The sequence below is a fragment of the Diadema setosum genome, chromosome 4 (genome assembly GCF_964275005.1).
Source record: "Diadema setosum chromosome 4, eeDiaSeto1, whole genome shotgun sequence".
In the NCBI taxonomy this organism is placed as follows: Eukaryota; Metazoa; Echinodermata; class Echinoidea; order Diadematoida; family Diadematidae; genus Diadema; species Diadema setosum.
The window spans coordinates 24,612,989-24,631,472 of record NC_092688.1 but is presented as its reverse complement, the minus strand read 5'-3'; the positions used below and the strand labels follow the sequence as shown (position 1 = coordinate 24,631,472).

The 18,484-nt window shown below is 36.9% G+C and overlaps 1 pseudogene; it reads left to right on the top strand.

Moving 5' to 3' along the window:
* Nucleotides 1-15,824: 15,824 nt before the first annotated feature.
* On the top strand, nucleotides 15,825-18,230 carry LOC140227969 (uncharacterized; annotated as a pseudogene).
* Nucleotides 18,231-18,484: the final 254 nt, after the last annotated feature.

The following is an 18,484-nucleotide window of genomic DNA, read 5'->3' as shown; positions in this document are numbered from 1 at the left end:
AGATAACTCTCATCTGTGATGAAGGTTACATCATCAATGACAAAAGGTTTGTAGTTGATATACACCTTGTAGCATGTGAAAGGTCAAAGTTTTTTTTTGGATACCATGGACAAAGTAGAAGAGAAGAATTTGAGGGTGAATCATTGTAACTGGACATACGATAGGAAATTATGTGAATTAAATGTGATAAAAAAAAACCCTGAAAACAGCCTTAACCATAACTGAAAATACTGACCACTTTCGCTGTTTAGCTGAAAATCAAGTGTAAAAGCCAGACAGTGATGGCACTTTCTATGTGTTCATATTTTTGGTGATATCAGATAAGAAAACAGTGTTCACGTTTTTTCTCCTATTAAAGTTATAAGATGCACAGATTGGGAGGGAAGTGTTTTACGTACCGTTATCTAAATGTCAATTAGCTGTGGAAGAAGTTTGTACTGCATACGTTATCGACAGTTTTAAAAAGCTTACCGAATTTTGCAGTGCTAGTGACAGCGTTTCATATCTCCAAATTGTGCCAGAGGATTAATTTTACCGCGCTGCTTTGAAACTGAATTAAGTCTTACATGCGCGTAGGTTGGACAATCACCACGACAGCGACTATACAGAATGCAGACTACATCTCTATGAAATGAGTAACATTCAAAATATTTACAATCTAGGTGCTGTTAGCGTTACTTCAGTTGCTTTATGATGTATGTTTCGATATATGTTGGCATTTGATGTCATATTTGCTTGTTGTTATGTTTTTATCTGACTTAAAATTGCTGTAAACCCTACTACTACCCTACCAATTTAGCAATCACATCAGCACCATGAGAAACTTGAATCCAACAGCTCTAGAAACTACTGATGATACAATGTGTTCTCTTCTCTAAGTTTGTATTTCAGTAAACTATTGCAACAGTTTGTTGCCTGCGAAGATTGCTTCTATGTACCTCGGTCATTGAATTGAATTGAATTGAATTGAATTGAACAGGTTTTATTAAAAATCATGTCTGGCAGCCAAAGGCTGAATTGCACATGTTTTACAATCATAGTTATAAAAACAGACAGATTATTTCGGTGCTCTGTACAAACAATGATATAACGACATGATATAAAAAAAAGAACAAATGAAGAGCCTGTTTGCAAAAACCGACAAGTCCACTTTTGAAGATTCTGAATTACGGTCCCCGTCACAAAGCACAAAACAATACCCTTCAAGTGATGTACCGGTCACCACATACAAAGGCACATTTCCGAAGCCATGGTCAAAAGCAGCAAAAATTTTCTCATTATTCTCTTTACCTCTCTTGAACTCTAATCGCAAACATCTCCATCTGGCAAATATGGACTCATCGGCCTCCGCAAACAAACTCTTCAAATATTACAGTGGTCACATGTGGTAAATCGCAAGAAGTGATCAATCTATGAGGGTACCAGCCCAATCAATTCTGAAATTGCTTTTACAAAAACGAAAAAAAAAGGAGATAAAAAATATCCTGTCAACATGGCAACACTGCTCAACAAATATTATTCATTACCCACAATGCCCCTGTTTTTCTCCAATGAAACAGGCGAGGGACTGCTTACTGATGAATTAACGACATTGCCCGAGATCACCGCCACGTCGTTTATAAGTAAGATGACTTGTCAGTCTCTTTACACTTGTGCACCTCTCTTTTGTTCCCCTTTCATTGTCCAGTTTATGATTACTGTTATCATTCTTTTTTTCGTTTGTTTTCTTTTTGCTTACTGCTGAAGGCTCCGTTTGTATTCACTGTTTAAAGACGTGGTAAAATAAAAAAAAAATAAAATTGCCATTTCTTTTCTTCTGCTGCGAAAATCATTGTAATGTACACTGTTAGTCATGCAGATAGCTTGGTAACTAAAAAAAAAAAAAAGTATATCGCACTGTCATTCAAAAGATTTTATTCCAAAGCAACTTCCTTTCTTCTCTTTCTTTTGACATGTTGATATGTTTACAGACATGTTACATCAACTGTACACAAGTACACAGATGAGCCTTCTAGATTTAACAGATACATTATGCTGTAGAAATTGTAAATCCTAAATAAACAGTAAAAATAAAATCATAATTTCCATTTCAATATGAAATTTTAATATCCATAAAAATTTCAGTGTTTTCGGCTAGTGCAAATAGTTCGACCATGTTGTGGAAATATAAACTCTTTCATAAAATAACTGGTAAAAGTCTTTTCTATGGACGTTGTGTCCTGTTTCTAATCATCTGTTGATTAGCATGCACACAATTGATACCACCAGGCATGAAAATTAATTTTCTTATTTAATCCATAGGTTTGTATGTTTGATATTTTTGCTAAACTTTTGTTTGTATTTGTATTTGTTTTTTGACATTTATTTATTTTTTATCTTTTTTTTTTTTTGGGGGGGGGGTTACCAATCTTGCTCAAATCGTCTATGTTACTTTGCAATATTTTTGTATTATTTGGATGTAGAAATAAAGTGAAATGAAATTATAAGGTGACGAGGTAATTGTGGGTTTAAGTACGTGATGTTATCATCATGGTGGTCTGTTACACTTATCTTGCTACTTTTGCTCTTTTCATAAACAGGAGATGGCAAACCAACTGAAGATGTAATCCTACGAGACACAAGCGAAACGACTAGAAGTGAGTTGCATATCCTTATCATTTAGTATCATCTAACTGTACACATATTCATTACATATATATTCAATAATGAAGTAGAAATGATTTTCACTGATACCGTTTATTTTTTTCTTCTCAGATTTTCAATTTCACCTTGTATACCAAATGGTTATTGCAACCATGTTTTGCTGCTTGTGATATTAAAGGGACTGGGGAGGAGTGTTGGAACCCACAATGCAAAAGTACTATTTCATGAAGTGAAACAGGCAAAAACAAGGGCCAATGCCTATGAAAGGACTAAGCAATGAAAAAAAATCGATGAAAAATACGGCATTATGAAGATATCTATGATTTTGTGAAGCGAGCGTTACATGTAACGCTTGTCAAAATCACAGGGGGTCGGCTTAGAGGCTCTCCGTTCAAGTGTTGTTTTTGCCTCCCTCTTTTGTCCGAGTTTGGCACAGCGTTGATTTGTTGCCTTCTCCTCGGCGAAAAGCAAGCCCAAGATACATCGCTGCGATCGCGAGGAGAAACCCGGCCGGGTGCCTGTTCACTGGCTAGCGAGCGTTATCGGTGCATTTCCCGGCATCCGCCCGGCAGCTAGCTAGCACGGGTCCGCTCGAACTCTGCTGGCTGCGTATATAGGCCTACTTACCGTACCACTCCATCCACACAACAATGGAGCCGCAGGAGGAGAGCGAGAGATCTGTCTCCAAGAAGAGGAAGACCATGAAAACCAGGGACAGAGTATGGAGATGGCGACAGAAAAATAAAATGAAGTCAATCCCAATTCCCCTCAAGACACTAAGGGGCTGAACGACAGAGATGTCATTTCACTTCTGCTGGACTCATCGGTAATAAATTTGTGAAACTCGGAAGACTTCATTAAGTTCAGTGTGAGTAACAGTTAACTTCAGTTAGGACCTACAATGTTAGTGTAACATTGCTGATAAGAGATGTCACTTACAGCGTAATAGAGGATCTACACACACTATACCAGTACTATTGTTATGAGTAGGCCTAGATTAATAGTTTTGTTAGGTGTCCTATGCCACACCCTAACATGTTTCTATTACGGTAAACTAAAAGATATATCACAATTTGCCTGAGATTTTACTCACATGTGAAGAAAGGCTACATGCAGATTCACAAAGCCAAACTTGTACCGGTATTCAGAATGCGATTGAGGTAGTATGGTAGGTATCCTAGACCAATGTTCTACCACTCCTAGTCCGAGGCCCTTTTTCTCTGCCAATATATTAGATAACTGGATTTTTTTTTTTTTTTTTTTGCGTAATGACATATCCCAAATTTGGCTCAACAGTTCTCCTTTTTGAAATGTGCTTCTGGCAATTGCACAAAATCGCTGTTCACATTAAGAAATGGCACGCTAAAGTGTTTTGCATGATACGCGAATTCCTATTTTGCCATATTCTGGATTATGTTGCCCTATTCTACCTTCATGTCATATTATGGGTCTCAAAATTTCGAAATAAGAAAGTTACGACACTCATCAGAACTGCCGTTTGTCGGCGATAGGCGAGAAATCCAATTTTACGAAACGACACTGAATGAGTGAAAGTGTCAACGAAGAGCTGCGTAGAGTGATCATCTGGTCACTCTCGGTTTTTACAAATAGTTTGTGGAGAGTCAACCGTGTATATGTTGTCACGGCAGCTATGATCGCGGACCAAAAACGTGAATTCACATGTTTGGTAAGGTACCTAATTATTGTCTCCGGTACACATGGCATTGCAAAAATGTTGATTGAAGTGTATCTATTGTGCGTATACATAAGTGGCTAATGGCGTATATGCATTGCAGCGCAGTTCACTCAGTCCCTAGTGTAGTGGTTAATGGTGTATGCTTTGTAACACAGTAGGTGCTAGTTGTTGAGAAAGGTCTGTCAGATATTACTGTGGCAAATGTGGGTATCTTTTGTAGGGCAACAGCCAGCATCACATTCAAGGACCATCCTGACTAGGCAGCTCAGTGAAGCCAGTGACATCCCCTCTCGTCAGTTGAGACCAGCCCTCCCAGCTACCGAGCTTGATGTCAGAAGCCAGTGAAATTCCCTCTCGTCAGTTTCGACCAGCTACCCAGCTCGGTGAAGCCAGTGACATCCCCTTTCATCAGTTGAAACCAGCCCTCCTAGCTAACCAGCTTGATGAAGCCAGTGACATTCCCTCTCGTCAGTTTCGACCAGCTATACCCAGCTTGGTGAAACCAATGATGTCCCCTCTCATCAGTCGAGACCAGCCCTCCCAGCTACCCAGCTTGATGAAGCCAGTGACATCCCCTCTTGCCCATTGAAACCAGCCCTTGCACTGGTACAACAGGTTTGTACAAACTGTCTTTAATTACCTGGTACATTTTGTTTTAATACACCTAGATCCAACAACTGTTTTGAACCTGCAAATGAAAATTAATGTTGATATTTAGTAAACAAAACATCAATAAATTGTTCGATTTAACTCTATGTTCTCAAACGATGCTGTTATTATTCTTGCTGTAATAATTGATAACATTTTTTTTTTTGAACCCATAGCTGTGGTAGTGGTTGATATGATTATGGTTGTCTTGATCATTACTTTTAGGGTTACAAGTTACATAGTTTGTACATTGCAGCCACATATAGGCCTCCTATATGATTGTATGTGGAATTACAGACCCCCAAATCCCATGCATGTGGCTGGATTTAAAGACATAGGCCCTATATGAGGTTGTATACATAGGGCCTACTTTGTAGATGCACAATGAGAGGCTGAGGTCATCCCGACGTCATGTGCAGTGTCAACTCATCAAAAATTTGGCTATGGTCTGTAGGTCTTATTTTCCTTTTTGCTATTTAACTTCTACAGTAGACAGTCTATTTCTAACATATTTCATGGAGTTTTCTCTGTTGCATATATGTGAGCACTACAAGATATAGCTACCTGGTAGACTCTACACTGAAATAAAAGGGATAGCAAGTTCTGTGACTAAATTTACAGAGTGGTGAAGAACTAATGCGACTCTCCTAATTGTAAGTCAGTGTTAATGCCTTTCATTGTGTCTGATATACAGATGAACTCCTGTCCAGATGCCCCTGTGAAATGGAAAAGGACAAGTTCGTGAATGTCGTTGCCTTCTCCAATTAGTTGTGGAGGAAAATGCTACTCTGAGGAAAGGACTTGGGTCAGATTTAAGTGGATCAAAACCTGGTGAGAGTGCTGACAGATATTGATTTTATCAGAGCCTGGGCAGATGATAGAAGATAACAGGTTAGATGATGAAGACGTCCCTTTGGCATGCATATTTGGGAAGTTTTATGTAAATATCATAAATAAAGTGGGCTACTAAGTATTTTCATTGGACTTTCAGCATCTAACATAATTACTTTCATCAGTACTAAACTTGTCATTGCTTGAATGTTAGTCATTAAAGAGAATATTTACTATGTGTAATACTGAATAGTTAATTGAGTCTATATGAGTAGTAAAATAATTTTTCATTGTAAATGTGTAGTAGTTACTATATTACCAACATTCAGTCATTAGATGAGAGATCAATAGAATGTGCTTGTTGGCCTCTATTGCAGTGGAACAGCTAGCATCACATCCAAGTGCCATCCCAGATATCCAGGTTGTTGAAGCCAGTGACAGCCCCTCTCGCCAAATAAGACTGCCTCTTCTAGGCTACGCAGCTCAGCAAGACCTGTGACATCCATCTCGCCAGTGGAGACCAGCCCTCTCTGCCACCAAACTCAGTGAAACCAGTGACATCCCCTCTCATCAATCAGAACCAGCCCTCCCAGCTACTTAGCTCCATGAAGCCAGTGACATCCCCTCTCATGTTCTTCTTTGTGGCTGGCAAATGTTTGAAAACTGAACTTGGATGACGTCAATATCATAATTATGCTGAGTGCATCCAAGTGATGGCAATGATAATAGCTCTGACACCAGCTCTTCCTGTAGGCCTACTGTCAATTTATGCCTTCATTGTGTATAATAGCAAAAGACATGTTAGTAATGAAAAAGCTGCACCTTTGTACCAGGATTGTTGGGGATTCTGATAAATGCACATTGAACATGAATAACATCAATTCCAATCATAGACCTACATTCATGTGATGGCAATACTAACTGATATGACACTGCATTCATATTTCTGAACTCTCTATTTCTGTCTTTTCTGTGAGGTAACAACAAACATGTTAGTACTCAAATGTGTGAATCAGAATGAAACATTGAATTGATTGCATAGAAAATTTGTTCTTGCCCCATGTGGCAAGTAGGGAATATAAATCCTGTAAACTCCTAAACTGCATGTGCTCAAATTGTTACTGGAAACTGAAAGGGCTGCAATATCCAGGCACAAAGTGTTTTGTCCTTTTATTTTTCATTTGGTCTTTTTTCCCCCTGTGTTTCCCAGGTGTTTCAGTGGTGAAAAGCTACAATTACTCCGTTACGATAAAATATTGCATCAGTGTTTTAAAGTGAACTTAAGCAGGGCTGTCATGCACAGCAGTGTACATCACTGAAAGGGCCTTTCACACATTTCATTATTGCTCTAATTGTTATTATTATTATTATTATTACTACTACTATTGTTGTTATTGCTAATGTTTTTATTACTATCATCATCTTCATAATGATTATTATCCTCATCACCATTTATGTGATCACTGATATCATGCCATGTGTTACATTCAAGTGGCACAGCAGGTCCTACACAGTAGCATTGTCCATCAGCATTTTGGAAGACACTTTTCAGCACATAATTTTGTGATAACTCTATCAAATCACATTATTATGAGGACAATATTTTTGTGGTAAATGGAGTTTGTACCCTTGTAATATTCATTGCATCTATATTTTATAGCCAAAAAAAAGGTATGAATTTTGATAAACAAATGTGTTGGAAGTACTTCAAACAAGATGTTCAGTTTTCATTTACATAGATATAAAAATACATTGTTATATACATTTTGGTAGGTCCCTACATGATGTTCTACTGATATAATTGTATACGCTAAAACCCTAAACTGAATGTGTTTTGACAATGCAATATGTAGAAGGTCTCCACACTGAAATAGTATAGTGTTCTTTGTACTTGAAGTCATTAAACCATGTGACAGTGATTCTTGGACATTCACTTAATTTTTTTTCCCTGCAAATGTGCAAGTTATTTGAAAGTGGTTGCATTTGTTAGTTTTTTTTTAATTTACATGTTATATTATTGTTATCATAATTGTTCAATATGATAGGAGTATAATGTGTAGATGCCAAAATTGACTAATGACAGAATGCTGAGCAGTGTTTTTTTTTTCTTTCTTTTTTTTTTTTTGCAAATGACTACTTAACTGTGTAAATTGGCAATCTTTGCTATACAACTATTTCATTATGACATTTCATATTTAAAAGATACAGGCCTACATGCAAGTCGTCGGCACAGATTTGTTATCTCTACATTGTATATCACATCGCATTACTGTGAGAGCAGTTTCTACATGTAGCACATTTGCAATTAGAACCTGTGCTCATGATGCAACACCAAATGTGTTTAATTACTGGTACACATTTGATTTATGTCATGTTATTCTTACTTATGTTTTGACCTGTCTGTTTTCCCTCATTTTTCATCTTTCCTTTCGTCTCTTCCCTGTGCGCTTAGAAACATTGTATTAAGCGCATTACAAATGTAATGTATTATTATTATTATTATTATTATTATTATTATTATTATTATTATTCATGCAAAGATAAAAGAAAATGTAATGTCAGTGTACCCTGGTACACACAACTTCTAATGTAGGTCCCATGTACACATGCAATTTATATGTACACATGAAATTTGTATATTATGTATGCATGGTAGTATAACGTACAGTGTAAGTGTAGGGATTTACTTTGAACCATTTATTATAAGTGTATCCCCCTTCTGTTATAACAGGTACCACCCCTCTACACATAAATACGTCAACCCACACATACAGTAGTATTCACATTTACATTCATCCACGCATCCCACCTATCACAGACACACCACATATCACATGAGATTTTCCACTCTTTCACTTCTCACCCATTGTTCCCTGTAATACTGAAATCATACCTAAATCACCCACGCCTACACACCATTTACATATTATGAATATTTAGTTTTAACCTTTGTTTCCTTATTTGCATGTTTTGTTATGTTGATTTTGTGTATGAATATTTGTTACAACCCACATTTACATGTAAACCCATGCCAAATTATGTGTAGAATAAACTGGCTACAAGTTAGTTAGCCAAGGGACTCCTTCCAAGTAACGCATGTGTGCTGCCCTAGTTTGCTTTAAGTGTGACGAGTGCTAGAGAGCTAAGCGAACCCGAGCCCTACATAAGAAATGTGTTAGATTTTTATTCACTGAAATATCAGAACAAGATATTTATACCTGTGTAGGTCTAATTGTTAAGCATCAATTTACCACTGAGAAAAAAAAAATGTGTTCTGATGATAAAAACCTAATAAGGGTTCTAGATAAAACTGAGTGAATGTTGTTGGCCTATGTGGAAATAATTGACTTGAACAGATTATTTCTTGTGTCTTTTCTCCTTGTAGATGAACAAAACATTGCATCATGCATGGCTGCATTGTATATGATAAATAAGAAAATGTATAAGATAGCCTCAGAAATTGTTAGATTAGTTATTAGACGATTACAGGTGTCACATTATTCAGTCTAGAAGACTGAAAATGATCTGATTCCCAACATCTTTGTGTGTATCTGTGAAATAATTCCAATTAACCCTATTCATACCGGTACAGAAAATATGTACCAGGTAGGCCTAAGCCATACCAATGACCAACTTTCTAACCTATAGTATTCAGTGCATGTGTCAGTTGTGAAGAAAATCATCCACAATAAATGTTACAACTAAGTCACATTTGAAATTACAAATACATGACAAGTTGTACCGGTATGGTAATAAAAATGAACTATTGGTTAGATCCAATGCAAGTTTAGATATACGGCAACATGGTACTTCTCTAGCCTACTTGTGTTTCAAATCTTTGAAGACCTATTAAAAAAAAAAAATGGGTTTGCCATGAAGATTGCATTTCTTGACAATGTAAATGAAAAGTTTAAGATATACTTGTATTAAATAACATGTACATGTAATAACACAACCAGTTTGTGTGGCGTGTCTCATGTAATTGTAATCAATAATTGAGATTTTGTTGATTTCTTTTTTTTTCTACGTAGCCCGACCAGACGCCGTACGAAGCACGGCAGCTACTGTACTGGGCTGTGTCCTTACCCGGAAAAGTACGTACACGCACAGCCCAGTCTAGTCGCTGTATAAATAGCCCGGCGTCTGGTCGGGCTACGTAGTACTGTACCGCGTTCTCAATGAAGAATCTTGTATTCTAAATGGAGTTTGATGGCTTTTAGGATACGTAGCATACCGAGTCTTCCGACGATAGAACTAGCTCTCATAGTATCTTGGAAGAAGGACATGTGAATCAGAATCGGAGGAGTCCTTTGATTTTAGGTTAGCGCTCTCATCGAATGAAAACACAAACACTAACTTTATTGACTGTAGGTCCTATACACACGCAGCATGCAAGATCGTACAGCTCGAGCTTAGAAGCACTGCACACTGTGTATGATGCGAGTTATGGCAAGTGCAGTGAAGTGCGGCCAGCGCTCGCCGCGCCCATAGGCACAGCCAGCCGTAGAGCTAGCTTGCTCTACTAAACTACTAGTAGTTCCGCAGCTCACTCGGCATGTTGGCTTGATTTCGCTGTAAGTTGGCTTGATGTTCGCAGTCAACAGACAGTGGTCCGCAATTCAGATACGTATCGCCATCGTATCGAAGGATCTTTTTCCAGAGAAGTATGTTTTGTTTTTCGCTTTTTAAAACATTTGAGAAGATTCCGATTTCCAAGATATTTTGACACATGTTAAGTTACATATCTACCTTTCATTTTATACCCAAAACACCTTCTCTTTCGCATGTTTTGCACAACCGAACACTCCTCCCCAGTCCCTTTAATTCATGTTCATTATTGTATTAAAGCAGATTTATCTTTACACCAACACACAGACACACATACAGACAGACAGACACAAACACACACACACACACACACACACACACACACTCACACACAAAGTTTTCATGCGTACAGGTCTAAAATGAAACAGAGGTTTCCAGCATGGGAACCTGTATCATCGCGTAAACCTGATCAATATGAAATTAATACATCAGAGACGACAAAATATATAGTGATTTAAAATAGAGTGATTTCATATCATGTAATAGTAATTTCTCAAAAGTGCGTTCTTGGTGTCCTATCCTTTCAGGTGCAATGTAGTGTTTTTAGGACATTGCATCTGTGGGCTTTCATATCAGGATTATTTTGTTGATGATACGATAACGTGCGCTCATAACAGGATTATTGTGAAGAACAAAGAAATATTTCGTTTTCCAATGCAATGTGTGTGGTTTTTTTTTTCTACAAAGGGTAGCAAATATTTATTGTATTGAATTGCATTTCAGCTCCTGAAGTTCCTGAGAAAGATGCTGCTATATTTACAACGGCAGCTCTTCTGGGTGTTGTTGCCATACTTCTGGCCATTCTACTCATGGTATTGGGCAGGCACCACAAGAAAAGGTGAGTGTACCAGATATCGTGTACACGTGTGTGTGCGTGTGTGTGTGTGTGTGTGTGTGAGTGAGTGAGTGTGTTGGAAGTGGATCTTTGTGGATTACTGCGGGAAGGTAATCTACATTGCCACCCACCCTAATTATAGTACTAATGTGTATTTGTTCGATATTAGGGCGATTGTTCTGTCATTTTTAATATTCTAAAATCATGTAATTAATGCTTGAAACTTTGAGTAACAACAGGAAATGCATGTGTATGGAGCCTTCGAAAACGCAATTTTCATATGTAAAAGGTTATAAATGGATTTTGATATTCAAACACAATATTTTACTAGACATGTTATGTCTTTTCTTCGGAAGAAATCAAAATAAGTTGAACATTCATTTGTTCCACAAGTATTTGTTTTTGATGTTGGAAAGTAATGTTTCCAGCCCATCTTAAAATTGTATTATTGGTGGTTTATGTTCTGCTTTTTTTCTTTCAAGACCGTGTGTGTCTCTTATGATTGCCTTTACAGACGTAGATCATCACAAACTTTAAATCAGCCAAACAATAGACAACTGCAGGTGCATCCTGTAGATACTACAAACCAAAATGTGAGCTCTACGGATCATGTTGTATTGAACAAAACTAGTGAAATATGTACTGACACTGGAGCAGAGGGTCACCCTTTCCCAAGCTACTATGACAACATTTGCAGAGAAGTCACTGTTCATCGAGAGGACCCGTATCACATCTACCAGAACGCTGCGGAGGTAGGCAAGGGACATTTCCCAGTCATCAGACTTAGAAAAAAGTTTAAACCGTTCCATTACAGAGAAAAGTCAATTGCTCTGTACTCAGCACCAATAGCATGTATCCCGTATGTTTACTGTATTATGTGTCAATGTGGAAGTGAAAGTGTGCATTTGAATATATGGATTTTGTGAGATATTCATACACATGATTACATACTAGTAAATATGAGAGGAAATACTCAAAAAAGTCATTTTTATGAAGAGTGTGTAAGCATGTTACTCTCCGGCAACCATGTTAACATTAATAATTAATTCATCTTTATAGTACGATGATAATAAAACGGGCAGCGAAAATTATATTGTGATCTTTACTGCCCGAACGTGCCTCCTGGCAAGAGCTAATGGCTTGGTCACAAATACCGTAAAGAACTGCTACGAACACCGTACGAAACCAGAGTACGTAGACCGTTCGTAGACCGTTCGTAAACCGTTCGTAAGTTCGTAGCCTGGTCGATGGTCTTGTCCAAGATTTGTTTTAACTTTGTACGAAACCCTCTCTTCGTAAGGCGGTCATACGAACATCGTAAGAACTACGCAAGATTTTGTAGGGTCGAGAGACAATTCTAGAAGCCTCAAATTCTTACGATGATTGTAAGAACGCCTTAAATCGTTCAAAGAGGGCTCTGACGTCTTTCATAAGAATGCCTCGTAAGGCGTACACTCTAAGAAAAAAAGGTTCTTTTGAGCACCATTAAATGGTTCTCAGCACTGTCACAATAGCGACACCCTTTTAGGTGCTCGTGAGAACCTTTTCTAAATGGTGCTTGTCGGCACCTTTTGCAAAAGGTGCCCATTGGAACCTTTTTCCCGATGAAATGGTGCTCGTGAGTACCATTTAAAAGGTGCCCATGGGCACCTTTTTGACTAAAGATGGGCACCTTTTTGACTCTTTTCAAAAGGTGCTCATGAGAACCATTTCATTGGAAAAGGTTCTAATGGTCACCATTGTTAAAAGGTGCTGACAGGCACCATTTAAAAAAGGTTCTCACAGGCTCCAAAAAAGGTGTCGCTATTGTGACAGTGCTGAGAACCATTTAATAGTGCTCAAAAGAACCTTCTTTTTTTTTTCTTAGAATGTAGTATGTGAATTGATGTCTGTGTATTTTTGTTGTGTTTCACATGCAGTGCTGGTAAGGTGCTTCACTGGCACCATTCTTAAAGGTACGTTACCTATCTGCATTGAAAATGTGCATCACAAACTCATTTGAAATGAAATGAATTCATCTGAATTTCATCTCATCAGTCAAACATACGTTCAAAACATGTATACATATGTATTAGCAATACATTGACACTGGAAAAAAAAAGAGCAAGGATAACACACCCATGCACACACAGTTTCACAAGCATGAATACATGTACATGACATTCACCAATATTTTTTTCATGAAACATTACTCAATAACTGAAAACCATAGAAATTTGCTCTTTCACTAATGTGCAGAAATGTATTTATTCACCTTCACTTTTACAATCTAAAGGTGAGGTTTGCATTTGTACGAAAGACCATTAGTGCCACGGAGAAAAAAACTACTATTTCTACTAATCTGTTTAAACAGATTATAATCTGTAATAACAGATTACGGTATTTCTACTAATCTGTTTAAACAGATTGTAATCTGTAATAACAGATTACGGTATTTCTACTAATCTGTTTAAACAGATTACGGTATTTCTTCTAATCTGTTTAAACAGATTACGGTATTTCTTCTAATCTGTTTAAACAGATTACATTACTTCAACTAATCTGTTTAAACAGATTATAATCTGTTATAACAGATTACGGTATTTCTACTAATCTGTTTAAACAGATTACGGTATTTCTTCCAATCTGTTTAAACAGATTATAATCTGTAATAACAGATTACGGTAATTCTACTAATCTGTTATAACAGATTACGGTATTTCTACTAATCTGTTTAAACAGATTACGGTATTTCTTCTAATCTGTTTAAACAGATTATAATCTGTTATAACAGATTACGGTAATTCTACTAATCTGTTATAACAGATTATAATCTGTAATAACAGATTAGAAGAAATACCATAATCTGTTTAAACAGATTACAGTATTTCTTCTAATCTGTTTAAACAGATTACGGTATTTCTTCTAATCTGTTTAAACAGATTACATTATTTCAACTAATCTGTTTAAACAGATTATAATCTGTTATAACAGATTACGGTATTTCTACTAATCTGTTCAAACAGATTACAGTAATTCAACTAATCTGTTTAAACAGATTGTAATCTGTTTAAACAGATTACGGTATTTCTACTAATCTGTTTAAACAGATTACGGTATTTCTTCTAATCTGTATAAACAGATTATATTACTTCAACTAATCTGTTTAAACAGATTACGGTATTTCTTCTAATCTATTTAAACAGATTATAATCTGTTATAACAGATTATAATCTGTAATAACAGATTACGGTAATTCTACTAATCTGTTATAACAGATTATAATCTGTAATAACAGAATACGGTATTTCTTCTAATCTGTATAAACAGATTACATTACTTCAACTAATCTGTTTAAACAGATTACGGTATTTCTTCTAATCTGTTTAAACAGATTACATTACTTCAACTAATCTGTTTAAACAGATTATAATCTGTTATAACAGATTACGGTATTTCTACTAATCTGTTTAAACAGATTACATTACTTCAACTAATCTGTTTAAACAGATTATAATCTGTTATAACAGATTACGGTATTTCTACTAATCTGTTTAAACAGATTACGGTATTTCTTCTAATCTGTTTAAACAGATTATAATCTGTTATAACAGATTACGGTATTTCTACTAATCTGTTTAAACAGATTACGGTATTTCTTCTAATCTGTTTAAACAGATTATAATCTGTTATAACAGATTACGGTATTTCTACTAATCTGTTTAAACAGATTACGGTATTTCTTCTTATCTGTTTAAACAGATTATAATCTGTAATAACAGATTACGGTAATTCTACTAATCTGTTATAACAGATTATAATCTGTAATAACAGATTACGGTAATTCTACTAATCTGTTTAAACAGATTACAGTATTTCTTCTAATCTGTTTAAACAGATTACGGTATTTCTTCTAATCTGTTTAAACAGATTATAATCTGTAATAACAGATTATAATCTGTTATTACAGATTACCGTAGTCTGCATGTTACGTTCTATTAACGAAAATCACGTTGTTACAAATACATAACCATTACTGATGGCCGGTCAAGCGTGCAGGACAGGACATCTGGAGCTGCATTATAGCTATACCTTTTTACATTTTCAATGTATCTCACGATCCTTTGGAAGAGGAACTTCTTGTGGTTGAATGGAATGTGCAGGCTTGGTTCGGAATTACTTTAATTTAGGATATAACTACAACGAAATCATTGCTTCTCTTTTGTTCAATCACAATGTAGCGATAAGCAAACGAACACTGAACAGAAAGTTGCGAGACCTTGGTCTTTATCGTCGTAAAAACCATACTGATGAGTTAGATGTAGCTTGCTTTATTCTACAGGAACTTCAGAGTTCAGGGTGCTTACATGGCTATCGATGGATGCACCTGAAATGCATCCAAAATGGTATCAACATTGACAAAGAAACTGTTCGGCATCTACTCGGAGTGTTAGACCCAATAGGTCTTGAATACCGATCACGTAGAAGGCTACGAAGGCGTTTATATCGAGGACGGAGACCAAACTTTATATGGCATCTAGACTCCTATGACAAATTGAAACCTTTTGGAATCTGCATTAATGGATGTGTAGATGGCTATTCAAGGAAGGTAGTTTGGCTAGAAGCTTACACGACAAACAGTAATCCCAGAGTAATAGCTGAATACTACATGCAAACGGTTAGGAAAGAGATGGGATGTCCTCGTGTCATTCGATCAGATTTTGGAACAGAGAATAACACTGTCCGCCAAATGCAACAATTTCTGCGCAGAAATGGTGACGACCCACTTGCGTCTGAAAAGAGTTTTATGCAAGGAACGAGCCAGCATAACCAAAGAATAGAGAGTTGGTGGGGCGTCCTTAGAAAGCACTCTATACAGTTCTGGCTGAACATGTTTGGACAAGTGAAAGATCAAGGTCACTTTACTGGAGATCACCTGGACAAGTCACTGCTGCAGTTTTGTTTCATGAATCTAATTCAGGTAAATTGATATGTGTTCATGCTGTTAACCAGCTCTAGAAGTGTTGGTCGAGGTCGAGCGATCCCAATAGCTCACTTAAGCCTTCAATATTTGGATGGGGGTATGTTCTGCATTCATCCCAAAATAACAAAATAAAATAAATTTATATTTCATGGCTCAACTTTTACCAACATTGTGCACTAAACATAAAATTTGAAAAGGGCCCCTTTTTAAACCAATCACAATCAATCTTATGTCACGGGATAGCTGGAAAATAGCGCCTTGTATCCTCTGGAAAAGACGCCATAAAATCCAGTTGTTGTCATTATTATAATTATTATTATTAACATTATTATTATTATTATTGTCCCCGCCGAACGAGTTCGAGCAGGGGACTATGAAACGGGCTCCGTACGTGTGTGTGTCCGTGTGTCCGTCCGTGTGTCCGTCCGTCCGTCCGTGTGTCCGTGTGTGCGTCCGTGTGTGATCAAAATCTTCAATTTGCTACTTCTCTGTCATTTATGAGCCAATTTTGATTCTGTTTGCTTTATATGATAGCACTACATGGGAGCTTTGAAACTTCTACACAGAATTTCAGTCGTGACCTTTGACCTTGACCTTTGACCTATATTGTACATTTTGCTACAAAATGCTACTCCTTCGCCATTTCTAACCCGATTTCGATTCCGTTTGCTTTATGTGATGGCACTAGGTGAGGGCTTCAAAACTTCTACACAGAATTTTGACCTTTGACTTCTTTGACCTTTGACCTTGATTTTTGACCTATATTGTACATTTTGCTACGAAATGCTACTCCTTCGCCATTTTTAACCCGATTTCAATTCCGTTTGCTTTATATGATGGCACTAGTTGAGGGCTTCAAAACTTCTACACAGAATTTTGACCTTTGACTTCTTTGACCTTTGACCTTGATTTTTGACCTATATTGTGCATTTTGCTACAGAATGCTACTCCTTCGCCATTTCTAACCCGATTTCGATTCCGTTTGCTTTATGTGATAGCACTAGGTGAGGGCTTCAAAACTTCTACACAGAATTTTGACCTTTGTCTTCTTTGACCTTTGACCTTGATTTTTGACCTATATTGTACATTGGCTACAAAATGCTACTCCTTTGCCATTTCTAACCCAATTTCGATTCCATTTGCTTTATGTGATGGCACTAGGTGAGGGCTTCAAAACTTCTACACAGAATTTTGACCTTTGACTCCTTTGACCTTTGACCTTGATTTTTTACCTATATTGCACATTTTGTTACAAAATGCTACTTCCGGCGGGGACATATGTTACGCACCGCGTAATTTCTACTTTTCCTTGTTATTATTGTGATTATGATTATTATCATTACGTTGCTTAATATAAAAACGCGAGAGTTAACCCCCCCCCCCCCCCGCTCCCTGCAACCTCCCCCTAGGGCGCGCGCGGTATGTAATTTGCACGCTTCGCGTGCTCATCCTTACCGCCCCCCTGAAATGAAATCCTACCTACGCCATTGGAGGGTTTTGATATTTTCTCAGTACTTCACCATGGATAACCCACTCCATAACTGAACATACTTGTCAGCTGAAATCTCTTAAAATATGTTAGCGATAAATCCTGAAAGAAATGAAAAAGTATATTTTTATCAAATATTTATATATAATACTAATATTTATTATTTTCTTCTTCTTTGTATATGGAACAGGAAGAACTGGACAAGGTTGCTAAGGAATGGAACGCTCATAGAATCAGCCAATCAAGGAACCAGTGTGGACCATTTGGTCGCCCCAACGTGATGTACAGGACACCCCAGGTGTATGGAACACAGGATTTTCTTGTCCAGTTGGAAAACGATGAGGTTGAAGTATGCGAGGAAGAATGTACTTTCAAAAGTCAGTACCCTTGTGACAGAGACATATTTGACCTTTGCTCGATCCTGATGACTGAAGAACAACTACCTGTACCGCAGAATAGCGAAGAAGGACTGAACCTATATCATACTTTGAGAATGCACTTGCTGAGGATGATTTAATCAGAGTATTTTGCATTAATTGCATGTGTATTTTGATATTAGATGAAAAACACAAGTAGATATTTTTCTACAGTGCTTGGATCAGCAACTAAGACTTATTCATATCTTTCCCCATAATGACATCTTTTCTCTCTTCAAAGAAGACTAGAAGACTGAAGCGTCTGATCCGGTTATTTTTAATTCACATATTCACCACATTGCTTAAAATGATCTGCATATAAACACAACAAAAAAGTTTTTACCCCCTAAGGAAA